This window comes from Coregonus clupeaformis, chromosome 7 (genome assembly GCF_020615455.1).
Source record: "Coregonus clupeaformis isolate EN_2021a chromosome 7, ASM2061545v1, whole genome shotgun sequence".
NCBI classification, from domain to species: domain Eukaryota; kingdom Metazoa; phylum Chordata; class Actinopteri; order Salmoniformes; family Salmonidae; genus Coregonus; species Coregonus clupeaformis.
The window spans coordinates 43,624,680-43,641,643 of NC_059198.1; the positions used below are offsets into that span (position 1 = coordinate 43,624,680).

General features: G+C 43.2%; 1 pseudogene; it reads left to right on the forward strand.

Annotated features, from left to right (window-relative positions):
- The first annotated feature begins 225 nt into the window (after positions 1–225).
- Positions 226–3,361, forward strand: LOC121568684 (annotated as a pseudogene).
- Positions 3,362–16,964: the final 13,603 nt, after the last annotated feature.

Sequence of the window (16,964 nt, forward strand, 5' to 3'; positions counted from 1 at the left end):
ATTGACTTCCATACAAAAACTCCTTGCTTCGTGAGCGAAAAACACAAAAACGCCACCTGCTGGAGAAGACCGCTTTTGGGCCCAGTTATCCCTCTCGCTTCGCCTCTTTCTCTCTGTTTCTATTTCTAGTAGTTTGACAGCGAGAGTACTTCCCGAGTCAAAGGGAAAATTGAAAAAATAGAAACATGCTGGCTGGCTCCGTTCCCCACTTGAGCTTAGTAGGGAATGGGAACTCGCACACCTGACCGTGAGTCAGTTTCTCATACCAAAATGCTCTGTCATGTAGAGTGATTGCTAATACAGGATCAGCTGTTAGGCTACAGAAAAATTTTTTTATTGAAACCTGTGAAAGTATTCCTGAAAATAATGTTTCGCTAAATGATATGGCTAAGGAGTATGCAATTAAATAACCTTGTAATTATGTGAAGAAGCTGCAAAAAACTAAATGCCACGGCTCCAATGTATTTCAATACACACCGCAAGGTGGCATCTGAATCCCACTGTTTCCTCTCGCCACGAGTTGTTAGGCAACCTTGTATGTATTCCTCACGCGCCCAATGAAAAGCAGGTGACACAAGCTAATAGCCTTTTATTGATAACGTTGAGATTAAGAGCAATTATACTAAACTATTTTTCATTATGTATTTCATTATATCTACCAGAGAGGCACGATAACGATCCGGTAACAATTTCAATAGCTCATCTATGCCAGATATTACGGTAAAATTCCAAAAAGCAAGGAAGACTATTTGAAAATGCGCGTTATATTTTCCTGACAACATTTTACATTTACATTTTAGTCATTTAGCAGACGCTCTTATCCAGAGCGACTTACAGTTAGTGAATACATATTTGTTTTATACTGGCCCCCCGTGGGAATCGAACCCACAACACAACAAGCAAGAGAGGATGGCAACAACCACTACAAAAATGACAGAGAACGGTGCATAAGTATGTTGCAAGATACTCTATGTGTAAAAAAAAGTATCTAACGAAAGGTTTGTAAGAAAGTAACTTGATGTCTGTGTTACGGATACAGGTATCCTGTATGTATTTTTTTTGTTTTTCCTCTCCTTCTGCCCTAATCACAGGTGTCCTTTGTGTTCCTGATTGGTGGTTGTTGGGGTGTCCCACCTGTCCGACATCCGTTTGTCTGCTGATTGCTGAGGTGGACCAATCAGTGGACATTCCTCTGCATTGCACCACCTGTTTCTGGTTTTTCACTCACACCTCCCATTGTTTTAAAAGCCAGTCAGTTGTGTTTGCTGACAGACTCTTCTCGTTTGTGAGTATGGATACTGTGGTGTCCTGTTTTTTGTGTACGCACTCATTTGCTGGTTACTCTGTATGGTAACTATATTGTGTGTTCCTGGGAAAAGGGGGATTTAGCAAGTTGCCCTTGTGCATACATTACCCGTAGAAAGAACATTGTCTAAAAACGCTAGTTAGACCTGAGTGGACCACCCACTGTATTTTTTGTATGGTTAGCAGTAGCTTAGTGGTTCTAGATGCAGGCAAGATCAGTTTAGTTTTTTTTTACATTATTGTTTCATTCCTTGGGTCCTGCTCAGCCCTTTTTCCCAAACCTTTACCGTGTGTTCATAATAAACATTTTGTGTTTGACGGTAGACATTTACATTTAAATTTTAGTCATTTAGCAGACGCTCTTATCCAAAGCGACTTACAGTTAGTGCATACATTATATATTTTTCCCCCTGTGGGAATCGAACCCACAACCCTGGCGTTGCAAACGCCATGCTCTATCAACTGAGCTACATCCCTGCCGGCCTTTCCCTCCCCTACCCTGGACGACGCTGGGCCAATTGTGCGCCGCCCCATGGGTCTCCCGGTCGCGGCCGGCTATGACAGAGCCTGGATTCGAACCAGGATCTCTAGTGGCACAGCTAGCACTGCGATGCAGTGCCTTAGACCACTGCGCCACTCGGTTGTCTGTGTATTTGGTTGTCTGTGTATTTTTGTTCTCACTGTTTCCATGTCACGATTTCAATTTGCATGAGTTATGTTACGGGTCTCTTTTCCATCCACCCTAGACTTTTAAAGCCACGGGGTTCGTAACAGTCTGTGACGTTATATAGACTTTGCCAGCACGTCACGTGTGCATTTCCAATCAACCGTGCACCATTCCATCAAGTCTTTCCCCAATGAACACTAGCTAACTTTTACACCAGCATACACCTAATAACTACTGTTTGTTACATTGTTTTGTCTTCAGTAACATTGCTACGAGCTATCAAACTTTACTGACACTCCATACCGGTTAACGAGTACGTAGATAACTGTTTACAATTTATTCTGTCCAACACGATCTAGTAATGTTAAACACAGACACATGGCAGTTACTTAGCTACATGCATTTTATAACTAATCTCATACTATTCTACACATTTTGGGGAGGGGGTACCTCCAGGGGTTGCAGGAAGCACTCTGGGCCCCTTATTGCGGCGCCTGCAGGGTTGTGTCCTACACTAGTGTTCTGATCTTGGTTGAAGATACTCTTTATTTTCAGTAGCGGTGGGTAAAATCACTTGGGAAGCCAAGAGCTTATCAGTCCATATAAAGAAATAACTACAGTAGTCACATAGTTGACATCTCTCCAGGTGACATAGTGGAGTTCCATGGCACCGAGGGCAGTGGGAAGACGCAGACCCTGTTCCATCTGGTGACCCACTGTATCCTCCCAGCCGACCGGGGGGGCCTGGAGGTGCAGGTCATGTACGTGGACACCGACTACCACTTTGACATGCTGAGGCTGGTGGAGGACGCCAAAGGGGAGGATGGTGTCGCGGCAGTAGAGCCAGAGGAGAGGGTGCAAGCCTGCCTGGGCCGACTCTTCGTGGTCCTCTGCTCCAGCTCGGTCCAGCTGCTTCTCACACTGCACTACCTGGAGAATATCTTCTGCAGCCGGCCCGCCCTGTGCCTATTGGTCATCGACAGCATCTCAGCCTTCTAGTGGATGGACTGGAAGAGTGTGGCCAAGCATGACGCCATCCTCAGGAAATATTCAGAGCTCCTGGCCCGGCTGCTGAGGGACTACCACATCGTGAGGAACTACGAGCACTCGGATCAGGCTGACACGGCGGCCATGACACCTGGGCCCTTTGAGCCATCCTCATCGTATTCCTCCTGGAGACGGTGGTCCTACTCCTATGCCTCAGACTTTGACAAGGCTTACCTCAGCAGGGCTTGGCAGAGGCTAGTGACACACAGGGTGCTGTTCTCCAAAGGAGAGGTGACCAAGGACAGAAACCAGGTGTTTTCAGCTGCATGCACCACCACAAAGACAAGAGGCGCTAAACACTCCTCCTTCTGTGTAATAGAAGGGGGTGTTCAGTTTTTATGAAGATGTTGTTGAACTCATTTGATTAAATTCAATTCCAATTCCGGATGTGTTCAACTGATAGAATAATCATTTTGAAGCTACAGCAACTTTTAGTGATTTTATTTCTTATATTTGTTAGATTATTTTAAATCCACCAAATGTGGATGGTTATATTGGATGTTATTTCGGGTTATTTGTAGTTTTTTTTAAGAAAGGAAAAAATAAGAAAGTAAGATAGGGCAACTGTTATACACAGTTGCAAATGTTTTGAAAATAAATCACACCAATAAAGTTCTGAGAACTTGCTGTTAATAGGAAGTATTCCTCTGGTCTGGTCCGGAATGTCCGTAGTATGTCAAAGGGAAGTCTATTATGTTATAAATCCTGTAGCAAAAACGTGTCTTTGTTTACACACACTCCCTCCCTCTATCCCTACCTCGGACGCATCCACCTCCACTACGAACGGTAGTGATGGATCGGGATGGGCCCGTACCGGGGCTGAGGTGAACAGAACCCTCAGGTTACTGAAGGCCCTGTCAGCCTCAGCAGACCAGCAGAGCCGGGACGGCCCACCCTTCAACAGAGAGGTGATGGGAACTGCGACCTTGCCAAAGGCCCGGATAAACCTCCGATAATAGTTGTCAAAGCCAATAAAGCGCTGCACCTCCTTTATCGTGGTTGGAGTCGGCCAATCACGCACGGCTGAAATGCGATATCCCTCCATCTCTACACCTGAAGTGGTAATGCGGTATCCAAGGAAGGAGACGGACTTTAGGAAAAACAGACACTTTTCTGCCTTGGCATAAAGGTCAGCACTTTGCGAACAAGGGACACATGCTCGACGCGCATAGTGGAATACACCAGAATGTCATCGATGTAGACCACTACACCGTGACCAAGCATGTCCCAAAACACCTCGTTCACAAAGGACTGGAAGACGGATGGAGCATTCATCAAACCATACAGCATCACCAGGAATTCGTAATGCCCGTGGTTGTGCTGAATGCTGTCTTCCACTCGCCCCCCTCTCGGACACGCACCAGGTTGTACGCACTCCGGAGATCTAATTTTGTGAAGAAGCACGCCCCATGCATTGACTCGATTACAGATGGAATGAGGGGTAGAGGATAACTATAACATATTGGCCCCTTGTTCAGTGCTCGGTAATCAAGCAAGGACGCAGACCTCTGTCTTTCTTTTTCACAAAAAAGAAACTTGAGGTGGAGGGCGAAGTGGAGGGACGTATGAACCCCTGGCGCAGGGACTCGGAGACGTATGTCTCCATCGCCTCTGTGTCAGCCTGCGATAGGGGATATACATGACTCCTGGGAGGTTTATCGCACAATCCCCCGCCCGATGAGGTGGTAATTTGGTCGCCTGCGTTTTGGAAAACGCTTGTAGCTAGCAGGTTGTCCAACCGGATGGCCATGTCCACCAGCTGGTCAAAAGTCAACATTGTATCCCGGTAGGCTAGCCCTCATCGTACGTCCTCTCGCAGGCTGCACTGGAAGCTGTCGATGAAGGCCCGCTCGTTCCACCCGGACCCAGCCGCTAGAGTACGGAACACCAGGGCAAAGTCCTGCGCGGTCCTCGTCCCCTGCCTCAGGTGGACCAGCTGCTTGCCCGCCTCTCTACCTTCGGGCGGGTGATCGAAGATGGCCCGGAAGAGGCGAGCGAACTCCCCGTAGTTGTCCAACGCGGCTCCTCCCTCACTCCAGACCACGTTGGCCCACTCCAGGGCTTTCCCCGAGAGGCAGGAGATGAGGGCGGACACCTTATCCCGCTCCGATGGAGCCAGGCTGATGGTGGAGAAGTATAGGTCCAGTTGCAGGAGGAATCCCTGGCAGCGGGCAGCTGTCCCGTCATAATCCCTAGGTCGGGATATATTAATTCCTCTGGTTGCTGGGGTGTGGGTGGCTGGATCCGGTCGCTCAGTTATGTGCTCTTCTCCTGCTGACTCCATGTCTTGGTGTGTGATTCTGTGGTGGGTGATTTTAAAGGAGTCAGGTGCAGGAGGGTAAATCACAGAATAAAATAGTTCATTCCGAAGGCACAGCGGTACGCAGCAATGCGTCAAACACTCCAGTGCGGAATCAGTCGCACTGGGAAACAACAAGGCACACGGCTGAAATATCCCGGCGATACAAAAATACAAGGAGCTCCACCGAGCTCAACTAACCTCCACAATAAACAATCACACACAAAGACAAGGGGGCAGAGGAAACACTTATACAGGTACTGATGACGGGATATGAACCAGGTGTGTGTAATAAACAAGACAAAACAAATGGAAAGATGAGATGAGGAGCGGCAGTGTCTAGAAGGCCGGTGACGACGAACACCGAAGCCTGCCCGAACAAGGAGAGGAGGCAGCTTCGGAAGAAGTCATGACATTTATTCTGTAGCGATAGCTGTAGGTGAAATATTCTCATGAAAGCCTATAGGCCTGAAATATTTAATGTAATGTTATATCAGTTTCCGCACAGTAAATCCCACATACAGTAAAACCTTTAGGGATGAGCATATTTGACAGAGACAGAGAGAGTTTTCACAGACAGTTCAAGGGTAGAGTGGATGGAGCAGAGCATCTACAGCTCAGTCATCCAGATTCAGGTTTAGTCTGGGGTACAGTAAGTGTTAACCAAACTCACCCTGTATAGGACTTCCTTAATCTCTATTCTACTAATCTTTTAGGGTGATAGTTTTACATTTTCCATGGGCTGTTGGTCTCCCATTTTGATGCACAACATAAATTCCCAGGTTCAGTGCTAGCTTGTAATATGGGGAGTGCTTGGTCAAACTAGCAAGCACTGCTATTTAAATGGGATCTTCGTGTTCAAGCAGGACAACTCTCACCCTACCCAATTATCGTTTGACACCCAGCCAGCATCCCATATTGATGCCATAGATAAACAACAAATTACACAGTCATTGTCAGTCACGCATCCCGTGGAACCAAGGCTAGTAGCTCATTGACGGAGCCCAGCTGTACTGTACATAATAGCAGGGTTTTGTTCCCTCCCTGTGGATCATTGTATTGTTTCACGGCTCTCTGTTCTGTAAGGCAAGCCTTACATAGTAATTAGGCACTGAATGGTTTGTTATTACTCAAAGAGGAGTTGGTAAAAGTACCCACCCACCCCTCCTCCAACCAGCAGCAGCTGTTCACTCTGGTACATGTCATGTGACCAAGGTTATTATAGTTTTTTATTTAATATTCGTTCTTATTTCTATTCGTTTTGAGATTTTATTTGAAATTCAGTTTAGTTTAAGTTAGTTTTCAGACTTGATTTACTAGTTTTTATTCATACTGAACAAAAATATAAACACAATATGTAACATGTTTCATGAGCTGAAATAAAAGATCCCATAATTTTTCTATACATACAAAAGCTTATTTCTCTCCAATTTTGGGCACACATTTGTTTACATCCCAGTTAGTGAACATTTCTCATTTGCCAAGATAATCCATCCACCTGACAGGTGTGGCATATCAAGAAGCTGATTAAACAGCATGATCATTACACAGGTGCACCTTGTGCTGGGGACAATAAAAGGCCACTCTAAAATGTGCAGTTTTGTCACACAACACAATGCCACAGATGTCTCAAGTTTTGAGGAAGCGTGCAATTGTCATGCTGACTGCAGGAATGTCCACCAGAGCTGTTGCCAGAGAATTGAATGTTCATTTCTCTACCATAAGCCTCCTCCAACGTTGTTTTTGAGAATTTGGCAGTAGTACGTCCAACCGGCCTCACAACCGCAGACCACATGTAACCACGCCAGCCTAGGACCTCCACATCTGACTTACTCACCTTTGGGATGGTCTGAGACCAGCCACCCGGACAGCTGATGAAACTGAGGAGTAATTATGTCTGTAATAAAGCCCTTTTGTGTGAAAAAACTCATTCTGATTGGCTGGGCCTGGCTCTCCAGTGGGTGGGCCTATGCCCTCTCAGGCCCACCCATGGCTGCGCTTGTCACGCCCTGGCTCTGGGGACTCTTATATGTTGAGCCAGGGTGTGGATTGTCTATGTAGAATTTTCTTTGTCAGGTTCTAGATCATGTATTTCTATGTTGGCCGGGGTGGTTCGCTATCAGAGGCAGCTGTGGCTTGTTGTCTCTGATTGGGTACCATACTTAGGCAGCCTGTTTGGCACTTGTCTTTTGTGGGATCTTGTTCCGGAGAGGTTTGTGTTTGTTAACCTTAGGACGTCACGTATCGTTTTGTTGTTTTTGTATTTGTCATTAAGTACTCATTAAAAGATGTGCGCATGTCACGCTGCGCCTTGGTCCGGTTCTTACGACGATCGTGACAGCGCTCCTGCCCAGTTATGTGAATTCAATAGATTAGGGCCTAATTTATCTACTGTAACTCAGTAAAATCGTTGAAATTGTTGCATGTTGCGTTTACATTTTTGTGCAGTTTCAGTTTGATAAAAACATTTCTATGTTGTTTTTATATTATTTAGTTTTAGTGTTAGAAAGTAGCCTATGTGTGGGAGGCTAGGACACATTTATGTGTTGTAGGCCTATAGTTAGTTTTTTTGGGATGTCACTTCTTGCCTTTGGGGGAAAGTCATACATAAGGTGATGGGCCAGGACATGGGTTTGGTTAGGTTTAACTATAAATCGATCCTAATGTGACTTGGATTTAAAAGGATAAGCTCCTAGACTGGATAAGTGCCATGTTTATAACAATCCAATGCTTTTAAAACTTTAGTAGTAGATGTAAGAAAAATCAAGTACCTTTAACTTTATCTGACAGAAATAGCGAGGAAAAAAGAACAAATGAAGTCATGGCACATTTGAAGTTCTGTTTATGCAGTGGAGGCTGGTGGGAGGAGCTATAGGAGGACGGGCTCATTGTAATGGTTGGAATGTCATTAATGGAACGGAGTCACGTGGTTTCCATATGTTTGATGTGTTTAATACTGTTCCATTTATTCCTTTCCAGCCATTACAATGAGCCCATCCTCCTATAGCAGGGGCAGAAATCAGATCCAGTGCCACAGGGCACAGCTTTGAATAAACAGCCATCCTTGCCTGCCAGAACTGAAGAGGTGACTCTGTAAACATGCCACCCTTTACCTCTTCCAGAAATTTCTGCAGCTCACACGGGCAGGGCTCTACAGTGTGACCATTTTACTCATATATGGCTAAATAGTTTGCTGTGCTACCTGGATTTTTTATTTAGGAGCACCAGTGTGTCTAGAAAAATTAAGGATTCTAGCTTTATTACCTCAAATATTTTTCATTGTGCTCCTAAATTTATTTGTGTGAGCCTACATTTTCCAACTTAGATGCGCACATGCTCCTTGTAAAAAATTTCAGCGTAGAGCCCTGCACGGCGCACTTAGTGACCTCAGACACAATCTTCGATGTGAGGAAGCTATATTTCTGAAGCACTGTGGTCGAGATCCCTGCTGGATTCATCGTGATGGCATCTTACTGGGGTCCTGCTGCTCCATGGCTGTACTCTCTGATTTGCTGAAGTACAAAATATTCTGCTTCCCTCATCAGTGGCTCCATCTCTGTTGAGCGAAGTGCTAGAGGAACACTGGGTCCATCTGGCAATCTGCTGCAGGGGTTGGCTGCCAGAGGAGGTAGTATGCATGCGAAGCACTCACGCAGTGACTTCAGTTGGACCTGTGCCAACTGTTTTGCAACAGTAGTTGACTGCAAGTGTGCTTCAAGGTTCAGAAGGCACAGCACGGCACAACATTAGACAGCAACTGGCTGTCAGTTTCAAGTTGATCGGTGTGGATTGCGAACGGCTCCAGCAACTTCACAAGGTGCTCTAGCTTGGCCCAGTCACGCTCTGCACTCGCCCTCAGATTTCTTCCCTGTTAGCTAGTGATAGCTAGTGATAGTGATACACAAGCTAGGCCTATTTGAGCATTTACCCGCCAGATTCAGAAGCTCGAAAACCCCATAAAAAAAAAGCTTGAAACTTTAAAATGGTATATTCTGAGAGCATGACAACCATGTTCTATGTATGTTTGGTTGAACATTGATGGAATATTCTTCTAACCCTAAGAAAACTGGACACATGAATGTTCTTGCAATGTCCCTTAAAACGCTTCTAGAAAATACCAAACACTATCTTTTGGTATTTGTTTCATTAGTCTATTGTTGACATAGTCCCAAAATGTTTTGCTTGTCAGCATTCAAAATACAGAAATCATCCCTGTGTGATGCATTTTGCGAGAACATTGTAACCACCTTCTAGATAAATTCTGCTTGACATTCATGGAATGTTCTCCTAACTTTAACACCAAAACATGCTAAGAAGGTTCAGCAGCTTTTTCTCCCCAATTTCATGGTATCCAATTGGTAGTTACAGTCTTTGTTCCATTGCTGCAACCCCTGTATGGACACGGGAGAGGCAAAGGTCGAGAGTCCCAACCCAACCGAGCCGCACTGCTTCTTGACACAGTGCCCACTTAACCCGGAAGCCAGCCGCACCAATGTGTCAGAGGAAACACTGTACACCTGGCGACTGAGTCAGCGTGCACTGCGCCCGCCACAGGGGTTGCTAGTGCGCGATGGGACAAGGACATCCCTGCCGGCCAAACCCTCCCTACCCTGGACCAATTGTGCGCCACCCCATGGGTCTCCCGGTCGCGGCCGGCAGCGACAGAGCCTGGACACTCAAACATTAGGGGAACATTACGGGTAAGATTACAAAAATGTTCTCTCTCCCTAGAATTGTTAGCTGGGAATGTGTTGTTGTTTTTTATAGCATTGGCTGGCTTATATACAGTGCATTCGGAAAGTATTCAGACCCCTTGACTTTTTCCACATTTTGTTATGTTACAGCCTTATTTTTAAATGGATTAAATTGTTTTTATTCCTCATCAATGTACACACAATACCCCATAATGACAAAGTAAAAACAGGTTTTTAGAAATGTTTGCAAATGTATTTAAAATAAAAAACGGAAATATTAGATTTCCATAAGTATTCAGACCATTTACTCAGTACTTTGTTGAAGCACCTTTGGCAGCGATTACAGCCTCGAGTCTTCTTGGGTATGACACCACAAGTTTGGCACACCTGTATTTGGGGAGTTTCTCCCATTCTTCTCTGCAGATCCTCTCAAGCTTTGTCAGGTTGGATGGGGAGCATCACTGAACAGCTATTTTCAGGTCTCTCCAGAGATGTTTGATCGGGTTCAAGTCCGGGCTCTGGCTGGGCCACTCAAAGACATTCAGAGACTTGTCCCGAAGCCACCCCTGCGTTGTCTTGGCTGTGTGCTTAGGGTCGTTGTCCTGTTGGAAGGTGAACCTTCGCCCCAGTCTGAGGTCCTGAGCGCTCTGGAGCAGGTTTTCATCAAGGATCTCTCTGTACTATGCTCCGTTCATCTTTCCCTCGATCCTGACTAGTCTCCCAGTCCCTGCCGCTGAAAAGCATCCCCACAGCATGATGCTGCCACCACCATGCTTCACCGTAAAGATCGAGCCAGGTTTCCTCCAGATGTGACGCTTGGCATTCAGGCCAAAGAGTTTAATCCTGGTTTCATCAGACCAGAGAATCTTGTTTCTCATGGTCTGAGTGTCTTTAGGTGCCTTTTGGAAAACTCCAAGCGGGCTGTCATGTGCCTTTTACTGAGGAGTGGCTTCCGTCTGGCCACTCTACCATAAAGGCCTGATTGGTGGAGTGCTGCAGAGATTGTTGTCCTTCTGGAAGATTCTCCCATCTCCAGAGAGGAACTCTGGAGCTCTGTCAGAGTGACCATCTGGTTTTTGGTCACCTCCCCTTGGGGACCTTCAATGCTGCAGACATTTTTTGGTACCCTTCCCCAGATCTGTGCCTCGACACAATCCTGTCTCAATCAAGTTGTAGAAACATCTCAAGGATGATCAATGGAAACAGGATGCACCTGAGCTTAATTTCGAGTCTCATAGCAAAGGGTCTGAATACTTATGTAAATAAGGTATTTCTGTTTTTTTAAATCTAAAAACGTGTTTTTGCTTTGTCATTATGGGGTATTGTGTGTAGATTGATCAGGGAATTTTAAAAAATGTCATCCATTTTAGAATAAGGCTGTAGCGTAACAAAATTTGGAAAAAGTGAAGTGGTCTGAATACTTTCCCGAATGCACTGTATACACTGGCCTTCAACTTGAATGTCCCTCAGCATGAATGATACAATTGTGCATATTCATATTATCAGACATGTTTGAAATGTTCATTAATAACCCATACTCTCCTTCATAATCAATATTCACAAGGTGTTGCTCTTGGCTGTAAAGGCATCACCTTGATTCTAGTTTGCTGAAGCACCAGTAACAATACTAGTTCACAAAATCCCACTCAGAGGCCGGATAGCTCAATCCTTTTTCAGAAAATGTGAATACATTTTGTCGGCACAAGCTATCAATCTATTTTTATGTAATGCACGTTACATGATGCCACACAGGCTCAATATCAAATGAATTATGCCACACAGGCTCAAAATAAAATGGATTATGCCACACAGGCTCAATATAAAATGGACCCGAACCCCAAATTATCAATTTGTTTACCTACTGATTGTAACAGGGTCCCCATGCCCACAATAAACCGGCAGCCTCAAAGACCACGACAGCATAGCAGTCTTTAACTTTGGTTCAGAAAACCAAATGAATGCCTAGCGGTGCACAAATAGGAGACAGTTCCTCTTAATTGATTTATTTATTGCTGTTGATTTTCTGTTTGTTCTTCAGCGGTTAACAAAAGGCTTGATGCCTGGGGAGGACTTATGGTTCTGAATGATATCATTTAGTAGTCCAAGCCTGGGATTAAGAAGTAGAATTGTTCAACAACATATCCCTAATTAGAAGACATGAGACCAATGATTCTTAGTTCATTATTTGTGTTTAGTTGTAAGACAAGTGGGTATGGTGTGTATGTGTGTGTATGTTTTATTTAGGCTTTGAGAAATAGTATAATTTAAGGTAAAACATAATGGAAGTTGCCACCTAACCTAACTCCATGAAATCCAAAGTGAATGGTCTTTAGTCTCCTATGTGGCATTCATTCGTCTTTCCATCTCTGCAATTACTGACTGTTTTAAAAATAATAACAGATGGCAAAGTTGCAATATATTATATGCCGTTTAGCAGACACTTTTATCCACAGCATCCTACGGTCATGCATGCATACATTTTATGTATGGGTGGTCCTAGGATTTGAACCCACTACCCTGGCGTACAAGCATCATGCTCTACCAACTTATATACTGTAGGTACAAAGGACCGAAGTTACCATGGTGTTAATGTTTCATGAATAAAACCTCACTGCAGTCATGTATCAACGCAGAGTAAAAGTTGACATTTGTGAGGATGGATACACAAAGAATACAATCAGTATATTCTACTAGCCACTGCCTAAGCTAGGCTATCTGGCGGGTGTGAGCCAGTGGTAACCACAGGGTTGCTTCAGCAGAAGAACTCCAGCTGGGGTAATTTGTAAATGTATTGTCCAAGTCACAGGAGGTTGGTGGCACGTTAATTGGGGAGGACGGGTTTGTGGTAATGGCTGGAACAGAATAAGTTGAACGGTATCAAATACATCAAACACATGGTTAGATGCCATTCCATTCTCTCAGTTCCAGCCATTATTATGAGCCGTTCTCCCCTCAGTAGCCTCCACTGGTCCAAGTCTCTCAAATGTTAAACCACTGCAGAATGTGACACAAAGAAGGGCTAATTAAGACCAATAGATTGGCGCATGTTCAATTATGAATATTTTGTTCTTTTCAATTCTCAGGTTTCAAAGGGCTTGGGTTGTATAGGGAGACGGGGCTCCATTAGGATTGCATAATATGACAGGGAAGAGAGCGGCGCGGTCCCCTTCAAGGTATATACAATTGAGCTTGAAAGAAGAATGCCTCGCATTAGCAATTCAAAATGAATCCCATATTGTATCAAAATATCACCTCCCTGAATTAATTAGAAATTATTTGGGATGGCAAAACGTAACATTCGAATGAACCTGTAGCTTGAGCTGGGCTGTATAATTGCAACAAACCCAGCTAACAATTTTAGGGAGAGAGAAAGTTTTTGTAATGTTACCCGTAATGTTACCCTAATGGTTGAGTGTCCAGTTTTCTGTTAGTTAGGGGAACATTCTATCTCTGTTAGCAAAAACTTTCTGAGAACCTTTTTAGCATGTTTTGGTGTTAAAGTTATGTCAAGCAGAACTTATCTTGAACATGGTTACAATGTTCTCAGAATATAAAACATGAATTTTATTGACACGTTTTATGGGACGTTGTAAGAACTTTCACGTGTCCAGTTTTCTAAGGGTTAAGAGAATATTCCATCAACGTTCCACCAAACATACACAGAACATGGTTGCCATGTTCTAAGAATATAAGATATTAATGTTCTAGACATGTTTCATGAGAACGTTGCAAGAACATTCCTGTGTCCAATTTTCTGAGGGTTAGGACAATATCCCATCAACGTCCCACCAAGCAAGAACCTTTCTGTGTATCAGTTGTTAGGACGTCGCCTGATGGTCCCAAATAAAATGTATCCCAAAATGTTTTATTTCATTACACCTTGTTAGTATTGCCAAGCCCATCAAGGCCCTGATTTGTGAACCACTCACAACTTTTTTTGTCTCTTGGCAACATTAGGGATGTTCACAGTGCTTTTAACATACAGTGTTTTCTATGTTTGACACACGATTATGTTCATTTACACAATTATTATTATTCAACATGTTCTCCCCTGGGATTTGAACTCACAACCTCTTGGTTCACAGCATTCAGGTCTTCCTGCTACACCACCATGGTTGTGTCAGTTATCACTTCATTTGACTATTCTCTCATCATTTATTTGATTTATTTATTTCAACAATTTAAGGGCTTTCTGTATAGTTGTCTAATGTTGGTAGGGCATATTAACCTGTTTTAAAGATATTCCTGGATCACTATGATCAACGCAAGTATTTATTGAGTGTACTTTTAACAGAGCTGAGATTTACTTCAAAGTGTATTCACCCTATTGCTTACACCTATCAAGTTGTTTCAGATCTACACAAGTGCAGGGAGGAGGGGTTAGGGTTTCTTCAGGACAGGGCCTAACTATACTGGCCCAATAAGCAGATGCTCTAGAGATATCCCTTATTGGGACAGTGGTTAGGGTGTTTGTCATTGGTGCTGGTGGCCTGGTTTGAGACCCACTAAGTAAGTTACCCTACTCTCACCTTTTTAGCAGTATATGTTAATGTAATTATTTGGCAACAGTTACAACACACCTTAATGATCTAATTAAAATGAGTTTCTCATTGAAAGATGGGAATCTGTAGAATTCTAGATAGATGAGCATCTCAAAGAGAACTCTATCATCTTTCTGAAATCCACACCACATATGCAGTACCATGTAGAACAAACGTGTCTCTGATAAGGAATCACATCAGCTCTCATCATTGCATTTCTATCTGGAACATTCCTAATGTGTTTCTGAAGCATGGCCCAGGTGGTAGTGTTCAGACAGAAACGTACTCAGAACATGGTGGCCATATTCTCAGAATATCAGAAATGTGTCTATTTACAGTAGCATGTCTCTAACATTTGGCATTTAAGCAATGATGATGCCAGTTATACCAAAACAGTACACAACACAGAGTTCCATCTTCAAGTTTTAATGTGAACAACAACAACAACAATTTGCAACAGAATCACTTGGGACCAGTGTTGGGGGTAATATTTTACTTTAATGAGTAGTGGAGTAATATACCAAGTTACTGTCTTCAAATATTGTAATATTATTAGTTACTTTTCCAAGTAACCCGTATATTACTTTCAGAAGCATATCTCTACAAGCGTGTTACATATTTTTAAAGCCTTGTCACATATTTTTAAAGCCTTGTCTCATGCTAATGGCATTCATCGTTTAGGCTAACCCGTTTCCAATAGGCTATCATAAAGCCAAAAATCTAAGAAAGATGGCAGCTGTGTTGTTATACCGCTTAATATTTTCCTTGTGGAAATGCTGCCATTATTTTTGAATTAATCGAGGGAAGAAAGAGAACATTTTAGTCAAATGCAAACTCAGCAGTGATCTCTTCATCCAGAAACACCACATCGAACATGAAAATAATCTGGAGGTTGTGCACAAAGGCACAAAGATGGTAGTTACAGAAATGTGTGAAAGATAATCTGGAGGTTGTGCACAACGGCACAAAGATGGTAGTTCCAGAAATGCGTGAAAGATGAGAACCCCACCCCACCCACCCATCACACACACACACACACACACACACACACACACACACACACACACACAAAGTGAACAGTTGGGAGTTGGTGCCAATTTCATTTAAAAACATTTCCTTGGTGTTAAATACAGTCTGTGAACAAACGTAATAACATGTAAAAATTGATGGTTCGGATTACGGAATGCCAAGGTCATATTTTTCCATATTCTGTTCCAGTTAAAGGGTTGTTCAGATTCAATTAGCTCTGTGGACCATAGTTTTGTAAAGGCTAGCTCAGAATGAGCTTTCCAAAAGTAGTTGATATATTACAGAGATCAGTCCTTTCAGGAGCCCTGATAATCTATTTATAAATCCCATCATTGGATGGTTCGGTAGTTGGGTTTCCCAAGGGACTCCATAGGCCATCATAGCTGACTTAAATTGTAAATATAGAAAAAAGGAATTGCTTGGTAATGTGTATATATCTTTCAAATCTTGGAATGTTCTCAAACCATTACTGTCCATGATATCGGTAAGGGTACGGATTCCACATTTGGACCATTGGGGGTATGCAAAAGGCCGCCCTCCAGATCACAAGGCATTATTGTGAAATATTGGAGTATGGGCATGCCATTTTAATTCCCAGTTACATTGTTTTTCAATTTTGTAACAAATAGAAATTGTGTGCGCAATAATAGGACCAATGCGTAGTTTACATTGTTCAAGGGATATAATTTATAAGTGAAGACCACCTCTTCCAGGGCAATTGAAGACACCACATTTCTCTATATACTCAGCAAGAGGGCAGAAGAATCATGTTTAAACCAATTTAGAATGGGGCGAAATGCTACTGCCTGGAAATACAATTTAAAGTTTGGTATGGATAGTCCTCCTACATCTTTCACTCTTTGTAATTGTGTTAATTTTATCCGGGATCGTTTACCTTGCCATATACATTTTGAATCCGTACTATGAATATTATCCCAATAGCCAGAAAGGGGAGCCATAGGACGTATTGAACTACAGAAATTCAGCCGTGTCAATATATTCATTTTGACAATAGATTTTCTCCTGGTTAAAGCAACTGCATATATTATTCGATCTACTGAGGTCGGATTGAATTGATGGTTTTATCTAAGGAAGTAAATATATCTATCTCAAATATTTAAAATGGGCAATATTTAGGATTCCATAAATAGAGATGGAGTCCTCCATCGGGGTCTTGAGAGGCAGTAGAGCTGATATGGTTAGATTCATTTTCTAACTTAAGAAGCTGAATTTATCTTCAATGCGTTTGGGAGTGTAGTATATGATGAATGGTGGTCGTCATGGCTGATGAACAAAAGGAGTCTGCTCATACTGAACATTGATCATAAGGTTTATTCAGACCACAAGCTTCAGCATGAGTAACAGACACGCGTGGTCCGGAG